This window comes from Triticum urartu, chromosome 1 (assembly GCF_003073215.2).
Source record: "Triticum urartu cultivar G1812 chromosome 1, Tu2.1, whole genome shotgun sequence".
Taxonomy (NCBI): domain Eukaryota; kingdom Viridiplantae; phylum Streptophyta; class Magnoliopsida; order Poales; family Poaceae; genus Triticum; species Triticum urartu.
Genome location: NC_053022.1, coordinates 520,629,217 through 520,646,224, shown reverse-complemented (window position 1 = coordinate 520,646,224; position 17,008 = coordinate 520,629,217). Strand labels below are relative to the sequence as shown.

The 17,008-nt window shown below is 43.9% G+C and overlaps 1 long non-coding RNA gene across 2 annotated transcripts; it reads left to right on the top strand.

Annotated features, from left to right (window-relative positions):
• Positions 1-5,253: 5,253 nt before the first annotated feature.
• Positions 5,254-8,500, top strand: LOC125537291. Of its 2 annotated transcripts, XR_007295767.1 has the most exons (5): positions 5,254-5,589; positions 5,698-5,841; positions 6,158-6,481; positions 7,457-7,633; positions 8,215-8,500. It is a non-coding gene; the product is annotated as an uncharacterized LOC125537291 (long non-coding RNA). The 2 variants fall into 2 exon arrangements; XR_007295766.1 differs by lacking the exons at positions 7,457-7,633; positions 8,215-8,500 and having other exon boundaries at positions 6,158-6,619.
• The last annotated feature ends 8,508 nt before the right edge of the window (positions 8,501-17,008 follow it).

Genomic DNA, 17,008 nt, shown 5'->3' with positions numbered 1-17,008 from the left:
GCATTCCACATCAAAAATTCTGTTTTTATCATCATTTACATACTCGAGGGCGAGCAGGGATTAAGCTTGGGGATGCTGATACGTCTCCAACTTATTCATAATTTTTTATTGTTCCATGCTATTATATTATCTATTTTGGATGTTTATGGGCTTTATTAAACACTTCTATATTATTTTTTGGACTAACCTATTAACCCAGAGCCCAGTGCTAGTTCCTGTTTTTTCCCTTGTTTCAGTGTTTCGAAGAAAAGGAATATCAAACGGGGTCCAAACGGAATGAAACCTTTGGGAGAGTTATTTTTGGAACGGAAGCAATCCAGGGGACTTGGAGTGTATGTAAGGGAAGCAACGAGGAAGGCACGAGGCAGGGGGGCGCGCCCACCCCCTGAGCGCGCCCTCCACCCTCGTGGGCCCCCCGTGGCTCCCCTGACCGACTTCTTTCGCCTATATATATCCATATACCCTAAAAACATCGGGGAGGAGAATAGATCGGGAGTTCCGCCGCCGCAAGCCTTTATAGCCACCAAAAACCAATCGGGACCCTGTTCCGGCACCCTGCCGGAGGGGGGATCCCTCACCGGTGGCCATCTTCATCATCCCGGCGCTCTCCATGACGAGGAGGGAGTAGTTCACCCTCGGGGCTGAGGGTATGTACCAGTAGCTATGTGTTTGGTCTCTCTCTCTCTCTCGTGTTCTTGAGGTGGTACGATCTTGATGTATCGCGAGCTTTGCTATTATAGTTGGATCTTATGATGTTTCTCCCCCTCTACTCTCTTGTAATGGATTGAGTTTTCCCTTTGAAGTTATCTTATCGGATTTGAGTCTTTAAGGATCTGAGAACACTTGATGTATGTCTTGCCGTGCTTATCTGTGGTGACAATGGGATATCACGTGATCCACTTGATGTATGTTTTGGTGATCAACTTGCGGGTTCCGCCCATGAACCTATGCATAGGGGTTGGCCCACGTTTTCGTCTTGACTCTCCGGTAGAAACTTTGGGGCACTCTTTGAAGTACTTTGTGTTGGTTTGAATAGATGAATCTGAGATTGTGTGATTGGAGTATCTAGGTGACATTAGGGTTCTGGTTGATTTGTGTCTTAAGGTGTAATTCTAGTACGAACTCTATGATAGATCGAATGGAAAGAATAGCTTCGTGTTATTTACTATGGACTCTTGAATAGATCGATCATAAAGAATAACTTTGAGGTGGTTTCGTACCCTACAACAATCTCTTCGTTTGTTCTCCGCTATTAGTAACTTTGGAGTGACTCTTTGTTGCATGTTGAGGGATAGTTATATGATCCAGTTATGTTATTACTGTTGAGATAACTTGCACTAGTGAAAGTATGAACCCTAGGCCTTGTTTCCTAGCATTGCAATCCTGTTTACGCTCACTGTTACCACTTTTTACCTTGCTGTTTTTATATTTTCAGATTACAAAAACCTATATCTACTATCCATATTGCACTTGTATCACCATCTCTTGTGTCCCCAACACACCCAATACAATATACCATTGTATTGGGTGTGTTGGGGACACAAGAGAATCTTTGTTATTTGGTTGCAGGGTTGTTTGAGAGAGACCATCTTCATCCTACACCTCCCACGGATTGATAAACCTTAGGTCATCCACTTGAGGGAAATTTGCTATTGTCCTACAAACCTCTACACTTGGACGCCCAACAACATCTACAAGAAGAAGGTTGCATAGTAGACATCATCGGGTGCCATTCCATGATAGCATGCCAAGTTTCATGAATTTCAGACGAGTTTTGGATTTACTAGAATTTAAAAACCAGGTATCACAACATTTTGCCGGCAATCAACAGTGCCCTGGTGTTTGAAATTCATTCCCATTTCTTGCATGGGACCTAAGCATGCACCCAAGGACACAGATTTGATCTTTCAACCAATTTATATGCAATGGAGCATGTGCATGTATTTCAAATTTCAATTATGCACATAAAATACCTAGAAAACCCAGTTAATGTATAAAAATGTCCAAACAAACCCTGAAAAGTTCCAAAACTTAACACAACACTCCTGTTGTTCTATATTGATACTAGAAAATTTTGGAAATCAATAAGAGGCAACGGATATTGTTTCGTCCCCAAAGGTGGCACGTTCCCTAATGAAACCATCAGGCTTGTTGTGAGAAGCTTATACCCAAACCTGCCCCAAATGGGACAAAAAATTTACCACGGCATGTCGGGTGCCGCTCCATGATACCATGCCAAGTTTCATGAATTTCAGACGAGTTTTGGATTTACTAAAAATTAAAAACCAGGTATATGTCTCAATGTTTTGCCAGCAATCAACAGTGCCCTGGTGTTTGAAATTCATTCCCATTTCTTGCATGGGACCTAAGCATGCACCCAAGGACACGGATTTGATTTTTCAACCAATTTATATGCATGGGAGAATGTGCATGTATTTCAAATTTGAATTATGCATATAAAATGCCTAGAAACCCAGTTAATGTATAAAAATGTCCAAACAAACCCCGAAAAATTCCAAAACTTAACACAACACTCCTGTTGTTCTATGTTGGCACTAAAAAAATTTGGAAAACAATAAGAGGCAACGGATATCGTTTCATCCCCAAAGGTGGCATGTTCCCTACCGAAACCATCAGGCTTGTTGTGAGAAGCTCTGGTTTGTGAGAAGCTTATACACAAACCTGCCCCAAATGGGATAAAAATTTACCACGGCATGTTGATGCTGCTCCATGATACCATGCCAAGTTTCATGAATTTCAGACGAGTTTTGGATTTACTAGAATTTAAAAACCTAGTATCTCAACGTTTTGCCGGGAATCAACAGCGCCCTGGTGTTTGAAATTCATTCCCATTTCTTGCATTGGACCTAAGCATGCACCCAAGGATAAAGATTTGATTTTTTCAACCAATTTATATGCCCTGGAGCATGTGCATGTATTTCAAATTTGAATTATGCACATAAAATTCCTAGAAAACCCAGTTAACATATAAAAATGTCCAAACAAACCCCAAAAAATTCAAAAACTTAACACAACACTCCTGTTGTTCTATGTTGACACTAGAAAATTTTGGAAAGTAATAACAGGCAACAGATATTGTTTCGTCCCCAAAGGTGGCACGTTTCGTACTGAAACCATCAGGCTTGTTATGAGAAGCTCTGGTTTGTGAGAAGTTTAGACCGAAACCTGCCCCAAATGGGACAAATTTTTTACCACGGCATGTTGATGCCACTCCATGGTACCATGACAAGTTTCATGAATTTCAGATGAGTTTTGGATTTACTAGAATTTAAAAACCAGGTATCGCAACGTTTTGCCGGCAATCAAAAGTGGTCTGGTGTTTGAAATTTATTCCCATTTCTTGCATTGGACCTAAGCATGCACCCAAGGACACAGATTTGATTTTTCAACCAATTTATATGCACCATAACATGTGCATGTAGTTTAATTTTGAATTGTGCACCTGAAATGGCTAGAAAACTAGTTTAATTTATAAAATGTCCAAACGAACCCTGAATAATTCCAATACTTTTACGACACACATATAGTTGCATGTTCACTGCACATAAAAGGTCTAGCAATTTAAACACCGTCCATTGCCGCTGTGACCCCATTATGTAATTCAAATCAAGATGAAAAATCTAGTAGATCTCACACAGTTTATTATCACCAACCGTGTGAGATGTAGTACAAAGTATCCTGGAGCACCGTCGGTGTATAGTACGCCTATGGCTTACGCGAGAAGGTGTGTCGGCTACTGTCCACAGCCGGCGAGTCAAGCATACTAGCTCGCTCCCCAAATACTCCTGCCTCTGTATCCCTCGCAATCTCAAAAATATTACTGCATCGTAATCTCGAAAATATCTACCGCCTGGAAGGTTTTAATGTTTGATAGCACACGATTAGTATGTGCGGACCGTGTGTGATGTCTGTTACTCCCGCTCTGCTTCAGTCCCTTGATTCAAATTTTCAGTAGCCCTGGCATTTTACTCCCGCCTCTGCATCCCTCGCAATCTCAAAAATATCTGCTCGCCCTTGATCCAAATTTTCAGTACCCCGCCTTGTTACTCCCGCTTAGTAAAATTTTCAGTTGCCGATGTATTTCCTCAAACACCACCTTGCCCCCCTCCCGCCCCCTCCACACACTCCCCAAAACCTCCACTCAAACAGACACACACCACCCACAAAACCATTGGTAGGTCGCCGCCATCACTGGCGCCTCCATCCTCAACCTCTGCCTATGTGCCGGGGAGCTCGAGGAGCCAATGGCCAAAAAGAGGTTTATCGCGGCCTTCTCGCCCGACGCTGGCGAGGTGGCCGCCGAGGTGTCCCCGTCGTCCTCCGCGAGCTCGATCCACCGTCGCCGGTCCCCCGATCCGCCCGCCGCTGCGCCCCTATGCTGGTTCAAGGACTTCCCCATCCTACCTCAGACCCGGCAGCCGACGAGGTCCTACCTCGGGGTCCGGCAGCGGCGGTGGGGATGTGGGTCACCGAGATTACAGATCGGGAGACCCACATCCGCCAGTGGTTCAGTAGCTTCCACACGTCCAAGCTCGCGGCCATGGAGTACGATCGCTGGCAGGTCCGCTACCACGGCGCGGTGGCTAGGCTCAATTTCCCCTTCGGCACACGTCCGGTCGACCTCGTTCTGCCGGAGCCAGGGGAGGTGAGCTCGGCTATGGCGCGGGAGGACCGTGAGGTGTGGGAGCTCCCTGAGGCCGAGGCCGTCGACAAGGCCTACATGCAAGAGCTCCGTCGGCAACACCCAGAGCTCGTGGAGATAGAGCGGGCGATCTTTGCCAGCGCGGAGGGCGGCGAGGTTATCACGCTCTCCTCCGACGACGAGGTCGAAGGCGGCGAGGAAGGCGGCGCGGAGGGGGGCGAGGTTATCGCGCTCTCCTCCGATGACGAGGTCGAAGGCGGCACCGACGGCGGCGCGGAGGGCGTCGAGGTGGGCCCCGAGGACGAGGAGATCGACGTCGACGAGTGGAGAAGTGCCTTCCCCAACAACCCCGACGACGGCACCGGCCCGGACCCGGCTCGCGGCACACCGTACATGACAAGGAAGGATTGGCTCGACCTCTACTTCGACCACTACAACAAAAAAAACCCTATAACAACGCATGTCTACCAACGAAACATACCTATGTGTTGTTTGGGTCAACGTCCCACCTCCCACCTCCCATGATTTGCTAACCTCCCCGTACCCACCTTCACATTATCCACAGAAAAAAAAAATCTACATAATACCTCTGCCTCCTCCATCCAAGGAGTACGCGGCCAAGCCAAATCTCTTCTCTCCGTGACCACAACGCCGCCGCCACCACCAGTGATTCTGCCTAGCTCCGGCGCCTGCTGCGCCGCCGCTTACAGGAGCAGCTACCCCTCACTACCCTTCCCCGATCCCTCGCCATGGCGACTTCCTCTGCGCCCCTACATGCGGCCCGCAGCAACCCTAGTTACCACAGGTCGCCAACGCCCCGCGCCTCCTCTGTTTTGTCAATCTGCTGCCCCGCGCCTCCTCTGGTTTGTCGACCTACTGCCCCGCGCCACGTCTCCGCACGCGCCGCTCCCGGCTCGGCCTTGGTGGTGGTGCTCCGCCTCAGCAATCTCGACTTCGACGCCGCTCACTGTTCAGCAAGCCACTCCTCCTCTGACCCGCTCTTCTCTTACACTATTTGGTTCTTTTTGTGGCAGGCCAGGGCGGATTCTTTGCCGGCCATCGTGATGACAATCCACGCTACCTTGACTGCTCATCCTGATCCACCGCCGCGGGCGCTGGCTTGCACCGGCATCAATGTCACTACACTCCGTAAATCATAGGATGCCTAACATCACACGGTTTGTCTCTTTTCCTTCCTGCCTTTGAGATTGTACCACTGAGCGCTTACTTGTGTACCTCTATCCTTCTCATGTAGTGCTGCCACCATTGTATGACTCTAATTGAAACCATGACAATGCGAAACAAGGTGTGTATGCATCGTTCATGTCTAGGCATCTTATTATATAATATATATACAGCAATGTTCATTATATGTACAGCTCACACCGTTTTCCCTTGTTAATTAATTTCAATGTATGATTATTTTTTTTGTGGCTTGGCGTTTTTCATTAGTCCCCTAGAAAACATAACCGATGAGATGGATATATCTTTCAGGTAATGATCTGCCCGCGGTGTTTTCAAGGGGAGAGGCGGATGATTTAAAGTGCTAGTATCAGAATATTAGATCGCTGGTGGCGTGTTGTCTGCTGGAAGCAATTCGCCTAGAGGGGAAAGGGTGGCCGTTGTACCGGGGGTGAGTACAATCGAGGGCGAGGCACACGTGGGTGGGGAGGAAACACTTGGTGCTAGGTTAAAGGAAGGGCTGAGTACGATTAGTCCAGTGTAGTTACAGGTGTTGGCCTCTAGCTTGCTGTCAAACACGTGCTCTTGCAGAGGACCAGAGTAATGCTTTAATTCCCGCCAATGCATCAATGCAAGGTATGTTGTGCTTGAAACTTTCGTGGAGCGTTCACTACATAGTAGTGTTAATGCGTTTCCATGTTCTTTCAAACCATACTTCAATATGCTAATGTACATGCTTCAATATACTCCATCTGAGAACAGTTTGTCGGGATATGAGGATGAGTCAAGTTAGTCCGTTTAGACTGATCTGTATAGAACCCAATATGTTTTTTTGACTGAAACCCAATATGTTGCAACCCTGACCTTATTTCTTATACTGTATGGCATCTATTTTAGACTCTGGACCAGTTTTTGGTAATAAATAAAGAATAGTCTGCTCAAGCGGCAGGCAAAACTTTATAATTCCCTTCATTATATATGAAAATATGGCTACTTTTTTTTGTTGTGGGGGATGGTTAGCTTATTTTTTTTATCTAAATCATATAGAACATAAATGTAATGTGAACAGTGCGAACAGTTACAATGTTAATATAAGTAAGATAGCAGGCCATAGTTTAAGATTTACAAGAACACCAGATTAGTTATTTCCTCCCCTGCAAAAAAAAGATTGGTTATTTCCTGATATATATAGTTCTTAAAACGAAATTCGTCACGTCAAAAATTATGAACTATTTATTTTTACTGCTCAGAGTATTGTCCTATAGGTAGTGAGTTCGATGTTGAACTGTAAACTTAGATGAAAAAGTTCATTGAAAGGTAGAAACAAATATCACACAAAATATAGATTACTCGTAAAGATTTCTAGATAGAAAGTTAAGAGATGAAAAGCAACAATGCCACACAAGATAAACACTAGCCCCTCAAATATGGTGATTTCACCAATCTTTTTGCACATGGATGTTTCAGATAAAGAGCTACCTGGAGTCAAGCTCCATTTTGCATTTCCGATTTAACCTTTTTTGAAAGGTGCTTATAATACAGGAAACACTTTAGATAGAAATTCTACCTTGAGCTGTTCATTATCTAACACTTCTGCTGAACTTATCACAGGATACCAGAATATGGGTTGCTTTAGACTTTCCTTGAGGAACTGGTGACAAAATACACAGAAACCAAGTTTGTTAAATTATCTCCACTAACTATATTCCCAACTACGCATATAAGATGTTTCCAAAGGGATTTTTGTTGGTCTGCAGCAGCTTTGTGGAACGAAATGCACACCTGAATGTAAGTTATCAGTTTCCATTATCTTAGTTCAAGTATTCTTTTTCTGAGGTTAATTGAAGTTACTCTTCTTTATTTAGTTGGCTGGACAAAAAAATAACAGTGTGTGTGGCTATGTTAAAGTTGCAATTACCCAATTGCAGTATACAATTTACAATTTTTTTGTATACTGTCATCTAGATGCCTTAACGTGAGTAATCTTTGATCTTAGGATGAGAATTCTCTTTTTGTACTAAGAGGGACCATGTTCATTATGACATGCATTTCTATATATTAGATATATGGTCCTAATGTATTTTTGGCTTGCGACATATGGCAAAAGAAAAGAAAAAGATTGAGGGGAAAAATTTAAGAGTGCATAACAGAGTGGCATGCCTAGTTCACAGTTATACATTCTTGTTATAATTAAATCAAGCATCTGCTAGGAATAAGGAACGACAAGAATTTTTCTTGGTCATTTACAATACACTGAACTGATGTGAGCTTTCCTTCGATAAATGATCAATCCCAGAATATTTAAGCATTACATGCGGCTTCCATCTCCTCATGCTGAATTTTCATTTTGTTTATTTAATCTGTTGCAGTGGCGCATTGCCAGTCAGTTCTAGTACTGAACCATGGGCAGGGTGGCGGTAATTCATCCTATAACAATGTCATAGAAGGCATTCGCAGGAAGTTCATAGAGAAGCTTGTCATCCAGCATGAAGGACGATGAAGACGAAGATGATGCATGGCTAAGTTGTTGATAGAAAGGTGGAAAATGGGGCTACTACAAGATAATTTTACATTTACGTTATACAATGTCAGTTTCATGGTTAATAAATAGGAGATAATGTAGTATCTTTATCAGATTGTGTTCCATGTAATGCAAACCGATTTGATTAAATATATAAAATCTTTCTGTTTAGTGGATTGCTGCTCCTTACTCTGTTGTTTGTAAGATATAAAATGCCAGTAATTGTTCAAACTATGGACAGATGCATGGAAGTGCTGCACTGGTTTGCAATGTGAAAATTGGTTTGTGTAGGGTAATCAACAATGTATACAAAGTGTTGTTTTGGTGTAGATATATATGTTGCTATCGTGCAACGCTTTTACATGCCGATTACCAACGCAACTATATGTGTTGTTGTAGACCCTTCCAACGCCACCAATGGCAACGGATACTAATCCGTTGGTGTAGACCTTAGCAACACATGTATGGACATTAGGCAACGCAACGATGCATTGCTAAAGGGGGGTTCCCGTTGTAGTGGACCGAAAGTAGTTTAGCCTAATTTAAATTTATGTTTTATGTTCAGTTAGGCAAAACTATCTATGTTTATGTTTGAATGCATGCTACTTTTGGTTGAACCTGCTTTGAACTTGATCAAATTGAAGCTTACAACGTTAAGTTTAGGGGATCGACTATAAAAGGCCAAAAATTGCTCGAGTATATATATATAAGGGTTTTAGTCCTTTAACTTTTAAAGGATCGGCTAGAGATGGCCTTATGATTTGTTTATGTGCAAATATTTGTCGTGTAGTTCAATTTCATCAATAACAGTTTCAACAATACCACTATAAATTACGATATTTGGTTGTTGTTAAGGATATTGCAGTCAACATGTCTTTTTGTTTTTTTAACAATAACTAGTGTACTTTAGACCTGCACAATACCAGTTTGAATGACTATTTGTCTGTTTTTAAATGTTATACCTGATGCAGTTAACACACCTTTCCACTTCTTGTTTTGCTTAACTAGCGTGCTTAAGCCTGCACACTGAAGCTATCATTTGTAGATTATGTTGTCTACCATGGATATATTTCGTTGATGTTTAGCCTGTTGTGTTTAACATGCCTTTATATGTACTCATACAGGACAATATTGAGAACAGTGTTGTTTTCCATCGAGGTTAGTTTCATCGCATTGCTTATATGTACTCACTGTTCAGGATATCGGTAGCTGGTACCATATAGCCTGGGGCTGATAAGGGATTAATCGTTGAATCGGACATTTCACTGAATATATCTGTAACCCATTTATCAGTAGGTTAACTAGGGTCATATTTAATATATCTGAGGCTACATAGCAACATGCATTATACTGAACGACTAAATATGCAATCCCAGGCTACATAGCAACAAGGAAGAGTGTTACCTTAATGTTCTGATGATGTCTAGATATACATGTAATACAATCTTATATAATGGGATGGAGGGAATGTTGTACTACATCATTTTTCAATTTTTGTTTAGCTTCTAATATTAACTTGGTGCTTTTAGGTATATATATCATTGCCAAAGATCCACACTTCGACCCTTTCTGCATATGGGGCATGAGATATTCATGAACCAGCATTAGGTGAGGAAATTGATAAAGATTGTTATTAAAATGGGTCAAAAGACGTCAATCGAACTATTTGTTTACACTGTATGCAAGACAACAGTGAACTGCAGAATGATAAGTAAGAACCCTGTAGCCTTTTTTTTTACTGCCCGAAATGAGTTGTGTTAGATGACAATGTCTGGAAAAAAATTCTTTTGCAGTGGATCCTGAAGCAGTTTACTCAAGATTACCTCTCAAACTACATGATTGGCGGCCGGCCATCACAAGGGGTTGGACTAGAGTCCTGCATGCCTTCTGCATCCAGGAGAGCATAATAGGGATATTCCGCTTCACCTTGTTCAGCAACCGGAATGTCTATCGCCTCTTTCTTTACCATCTGTAATAGTACAAGTATAGAACATTGGTTCATCATTCTTTATTTGGTGCTTATGTAATTCTTAAACATATGTACCTGTGAATCGAATAATGCATTGTTTGTTTGAATCTGATGGATATGAATAAAGCTATAGCCTAGTTTCAAGTTTAAATTAGGTATAATTTTAAATAGCAGCAATTAAATTAGGGCGAAATTATGGTGTGCAGGTCATTACGGCGCACACAGTTAATAAAGCACAGCGTGTGCGATATACATCATAATCCGACACGGTTCACGGAGAGGAAACGTGTGTAACAATGCACACTGTTGCCGTTTGCGATGTCAGACACTATCACATACGGTGCGGGAAAACTAAATGTGTGTGATTGTCTACCTATCGTACATGATTTATAATCATGAACTGTGTGTGATGTGCCAGCCTTCGTAAAACTCCCGTGCCTGAAATCTGCCTGCAAAACTCCCGTGCCTGGAATCTGCCTGGTTTTAGGTAAAACCACAAAACTCCGACTGCGATGGCAATGCGAGCACAAACAAGCAGCAAGGATGAAGCGTTTGAGATATTCGAGATATCAGAAATGGTTATATAGGGACAACTGTATGCATCCAGGCTCCCTATCCCCGACGGTTTCTGGGTCGTGTCGGAAGGACCCCCCTATCGCCGTCACTCACTAGGCGACGGTTCCAAATGCTGTCGCGGAAAGAGGTTAAAAACCGTTTGTATAGCACTGACGCGTACCAGTGGGTATATAACATCACATCACATTCATATGTAACTTTCCTTCTACCAGAGGCAACTTTAGTGCTAAAAACCGGCAACTTCATTGTGTTTTATGTCCTAATTAATTTTATGTAACATTCTCCTCACTTCCTCATCGGTACTTCTAAATTTCCTATTGGTCATGCTCGTATGTCGTTGTTTCAAAATTTCCTATAATACTACGAAATCATCTACCGTTGATGCTTTTCATGTCTGCTAATGCTAGTTATGGTAGGCAACATGATGATTAATCTAGGCCACTTCAAAGTGTTTGTAGGCAACTTAGAAAAACAATGGTAAAATACTTCACAATATTTGTAGGCAACTTCTTTTGTAAAGTTAGGCAATTGAGCAGCAATTGTAGGCAACTAATTACCAATAGCAGGCAACTGGGCATCAATGATAGACAATTTATAGTGTTTATAAGAAATTGAACATCAACCATAGGCAACTGACTAGCACAATAGGCAACTGAGCAATCATGATAGGAAAGTTGAGATAATACTAGCAAAATTCACAGGTACACATAGTGCAGTGAAGTTGTTTTGTATGTACCACTAAAGATGCCTTATGTTTTGTGTGATTTTTATCATTCTTATAGAAACCAACCTAATAGGCAGTCCTATTAGGCCAAAAATAAGAAGTTGCTTCTCTATAGCACTATAGTTGCCTCCATTGCACCTAAAGTTGCTCTCGATTTTTTTTTACGAAAACCTACCCATATGCGATCTAGTTTTGAAGAACTCGTCGTGAGAAACCTCACTAGTAGAAAATGGGCCTATTGTCCCGGTTCGTAAGGGCCTTTTGTCCCGGTTCCTGAACCGGGACTAAAGGGTCGTTACTAATGCCCTGACCCTTTAGTCCCGGTTCAAACCAGAACCGGGACAGATGGGCCTCCACGTGGCCTGCGTGGTGAGCCCAGGCAGGAGGGCCTTTGGTCCCGGTTGGTGGCACCAACTGGGACCAATAGACCTCCACGCGTCAGCATTTCTGTGGCTGGGTTTTTTGTTTTTTTGAAAGGGGGGGTTGGGGGTTTTGGGGGTTAATTTAGGTATTTCATATATTGTGTTAGATAGCTAATTAATAGAGAGAAGTGTCCTCTCTTATGTTCGTGCTTGGTCGATGCTACGTACTATACATACGTATAGAGAGGACTAGACACGCTAGCTAGCTAGTAAGCAAACGAAGGAAACAGAAGATCGTCATGAACATATATGCATACAGAGAGAAGTGATATCGACCACCTCTCCTTCTCTGAGAGATTGGTCGAACAACAAGTTCTCGTATATCTATCCGACACTACCGGCTACATATATACAATAATTATCTCTTACAAATATAATCTCCTAAATTACGGACACATGGTCCACATAGTATTCTCCGTCTTCAGCGATCACGTGGTCAAGAAAGAATGCCGCCAATTCCTCTTATTTTGCTCGGATGCGATCTGGTGCTAGGAGTTCATTCCGCATCCGAAACATCTAATTTGAAGAAGGGGGTCAATACATATATATATGAATGAATGAAACTCAACACAAATGATGGTAATAAAATAAAATTGTGAATATTGTTATTTACGCACTTCATATTGTTCGTCAGAGTACCCGCCCCGCTCACAGGTCGTGTGGCGGATGGACTCGCAGACGAAGTATCCATAGAGATCATTCCCTTGTTCCTACCACAACCACTTTACAAGAAATATAGGTCAATCAAACTGATAAGCAAGAATGCCAAATGGTATTGATGAAACTAGCGCTTGAATCACTAGGAGATGCGCGGAACATGCTACTATAGTACTTACTTTCGGGTGTCTAAATTGCAGCTCCTTCGTCAGTCCCGGAGCTTTTCTAGTGAATTTTCTCCAAACCCTGCCAGACAAAGGAAACAATTACTTGATATCATGAAATGAACAAAGTTGCTGATATGGTGGATAATGATCGATTTAACTTACTTCTTGAGGATTTCAGTCATGTCCGCATACTCCTGGGGATCTTTTCGTTTAGAGTCCAAGATAGTTACTACTCCCTGCTCAAGCCTAATCTCTAGGAGAATATAGTGGTACCTGCGCACGCATGCATAACTCATCAATTACATTACTATAACCTGGACTAAAATATAAGGGAAACCGAATATGCACAAGACAGTAACACTCACTTGAAGTTATAAGGAAAGAGTATTATATCTTTGTTTTCATTTATTTTGAATGATCGTAGCAAGTTGGCCTCAGTATCTGCAGCACGATGTTCAACCTCAGTTGCATCTATGAGATATGTGTTAACGAACCCAATATCACCGATTTGTCTTTTCTTCAATTCGGCGATCTTCAATCTGCATAATATGGTGAGGATAATTATAAATACATGCAATGAAAGAGCTGAGCTATATAGAGAGACTTAATGACAGAAGTAGTAGTACTTACAAACAGTAGCAGGTGACCGTTGCTTTATCGAGGGCCAATTGATTGAAAAACTGATAGAACTCCTCAAATGGAATAGGCAACAGTTCAATTCCAATGAGGTCATGCTCCGGTTTAACTCTCACATACAAAGTACTCCTCCCCCCAGACTCTCTGCAGATTTTCAAGTACCAATCATGCAATCTTCGCATCATCATTGTTAGAGATTTTTCATCTTTGACGAGAGGCTTCCCGTACTCGTATCTGTGTATCTGCACGTCCATGGGATCATAATGTACATCGTCGGGCAGGTAATCTTCAAGATTGCTATAACCGGGCACCATCCTCAGATCGAGGATGTCGCTAGGCACCTTGAGCGGGGGGCACGATTGATTCCCTTGTTCGCCGAGCTAGGCAATTTGTTTCCCAGCTTCTCGTCGTTCTTTCATCCTTTGATCACTGACTGTACTTCCCGACCGCTCCGCTTCGGCCCATGTCTTTGCAATAATGCGCTCATAGTTGCCTTTCGGCGGAGACTTGGGTGGTTTTGCCAGGGCAGCCAGAGTGCGCTTCACTTTCACCGGATCTACCTTCTCCTCCGGAGGTGGATGTCTCTTTGCTTTCAACCCTTGAAACCAGTCATCCACTTCGGTTCGCGTGATCTTTGCGTTCTCCTCCGGGGTCCTCTCGTATGGTAACTTTTCTGGAGTCTTCAGAGAAGGACCGAATCTGTATGTCCTCCCGCCTCTGGCTATACTGCTAGACGCCAGCCAAGCAGACCGAGCGGTTGTCTTCTTTACTTGCTTACAAGACGGAGGAGAAGGACTATGACGCGCCGGAGCAGCTGCTGGAGCGGTGGCGGGTCTCTTCCGCCCTTGCTGATGAGGCGGAGAAGGAGGAGGCTGGCTGCTCGGGCGCGCAGGCGCAGGCGCAGAATGAGGCGGAGTGCCGCCACGTGCCGGAGAAGGAGCCGGCCGAGTGCCCTGATCATCACTCGCTGGAGGAGGAGGCAGTGGAGGAGGCGGCGTGCCCTGACTCGCCGGAGGAGGAGGAGGTGGAGGCGTCCAATTCTAAAGGTTGATGAGGAGATAATTCCTTATTTAACACTGTCTTAAAATTGGATGCCCTATTTAACACTGGAAAAATATTTCTTCCCTCTATGACATCAACTCTAAATTTTGTTCCCAATATAACACTTACGTACAATATTTGAGCTAACGGTGTTAAGTGATGTATTAAATGACAATTTTGCCCTCAAACATCTAGCCAATCTGCCCCTATATTTCCGTGTCATATTTAAAGGTGGGAACATGAGTCGGTGTGGCCAAAAGGCTGTGCTAAAACTAATTTTCCTGAACTTACCTGATAGGCTGATAGGCCAGGCTCTGGTGGTACGTGGGCACGACGACGAGAAGTGTTCTGTAATCTGTATGCAAGTTGGAGTTAGCAGACTGTGCCGCACCTGCTGGAGCCAGTGGCAGCACGTCGTGTTTGCGTTCGTTTCACCGAGAGAGCAGAGTTGATTGATCCAGCAAGCTAGCTTTTCACATGTACGTGCGTCACATACGGCTAGACGTGCGTGCACTATTCCGCAGCAAAATCAATGAAGCAGCTAGCTTTTGCACGTACATGTGCAGCCCTTCGATGATTTCTTTTAGCGTTCTAAAACTAGCAGAGGCATCGGGGAAAATAGAATGAAAATTTTGGTGATATACTAGTGCCAAGGGTAGTATTGTCATTTCAAGCACCATTTAACACTGTTAGCTCAAAAAATTGACGAAAGTGTTATATTGGGAATGAAATTTAGAGTCGATGATAGATAGGGAAGAAATATTTTGGCAGTGTTAAATAGGGAATTCAACTTTAAGATAGTGTTAAATAAGGAATTCTTTCGTTGATGAGATCCTTCCGCCATAGGCATGGAGTCTTCAGAGCAGAACCCAGCCGAGTCTCCCCTTCACCGGTAGGGTGGTCAAGCGGGAGCTCCTCAAATCCCTCCGTTATTTCATCCACCATCACCCTAGCATATCCTTTTGGAATCGGCCGGCAGTGAAAAGTTGCGCCGGGTTCAGAAGGATAAACAGAGCCAACAGCCGCCTTGACCTTCATATTAATTCATTGCGTCATAAGGTGGCAATTTTGAGACTCCGTGATAGCATCCACGGGATAGCTGGCAGGAGCCGTCAAGACATGCTCCGGCTGAAGCAGCTCGGTGGAAGCCACGCTGCTTCTCCACTGAGATAGCGGGGTAGCTTCGGGGGAAGCTTCGGCAGTTCGTTTTCTGCGATTTGCTTCTCGTTCCTCTATCCCGAGTACCCTTGCTTTAAGCGCCTGCAGTTCGGACTGCTGCACTTTCTTCCTCCTCTCCTGGCATTTGTAACCGCCTGCGTCCGGAAACCCATCCTTCCACGGAATGGAGCCTGGCGTGCCTCGTGTCCGCCCAGGGTGCTAAGGATTCCCGAGGGCAATTGTGAGCTCGTCCTTCTCTCTGTCTGGAAGGAATGTCCCTTGCTGCGCTGCTTCGATACAGTACCGAAGCTTCTTCAAGGGTATGTCAAGTTGCTCGTCCGTCCAAATGCACTTCCCTGTTACAGGGTCCAAGGTTCCGCCAGCCCCGAAGAACCAAGTCTGGCAACGGTCTGGCCAGTTCATTGTCTCTGGTTCGATCCCTTTTTCAACCAGATCATTCTCAGCCTTGGCCCACTTAGGCCGGGCTACGAGGTAGCCACCTGACCCCGTGCGATGGTGAAGCATCTTCTTCGCAGCATTTTTCTTGTTTGTCTCCGACATCTTCTTACTCTTTTCCGATGTCTTGTGGGCCACAAATGTGGGCCAGTGATCTCTGATCTTCTCATATCTGCCCTTGAATTTTGGTGTCTCTTTTTTATCGACAAACCTATTCAGCTCTTTCTTCCACCTCCTGAATAGGCCTGCCATCCTCTTAAGAGCAAAAGACTTGATTAATTGCTCTTTAACTGGCTTCTCCGGATCATCCTCTGGAGGTAGGGTGAAATTTGACTTCAGCTTAGTCCAAAGATCATTTTTCTGCATATCATTGACGTAAGACACCTCAGGGTCTTCTGTAGCCGGCTTTAACCATTGCTGGATGCTGATCGGGATCTTGTCCCTAACCAGAACCCCGCACTGAGCAACAAATGCGTTCTTTGTTCGGATGGGTTCAATCGGTTGGCCGTCGGGCGTGATTGCTATGATCTCAAACCTTTCATCCGAGCTCAATTTTTTCTTCGGGCCTCGTCTGTTTACCTCAGTTGTGCTCGATCCGGAGGGCTAGAAAAAAGAACAAAGACTTAATTAATATGTGTACATACCAAAACAATGAATGCATCAATTAGCTAGTCAGCACAGGCTTAACTAATATATATACCTGGCCGGACTCGGTTCGGTCACCGGAGCCGTCATCACGGTCTCCTTCTTGCACCGGCATTGGGTCACCGGAGCCGTCCTCACGTTCTCCTTCTTGCACCGGCATTAGGTCACCGGAGCCAGCTTCTTCACCCTCT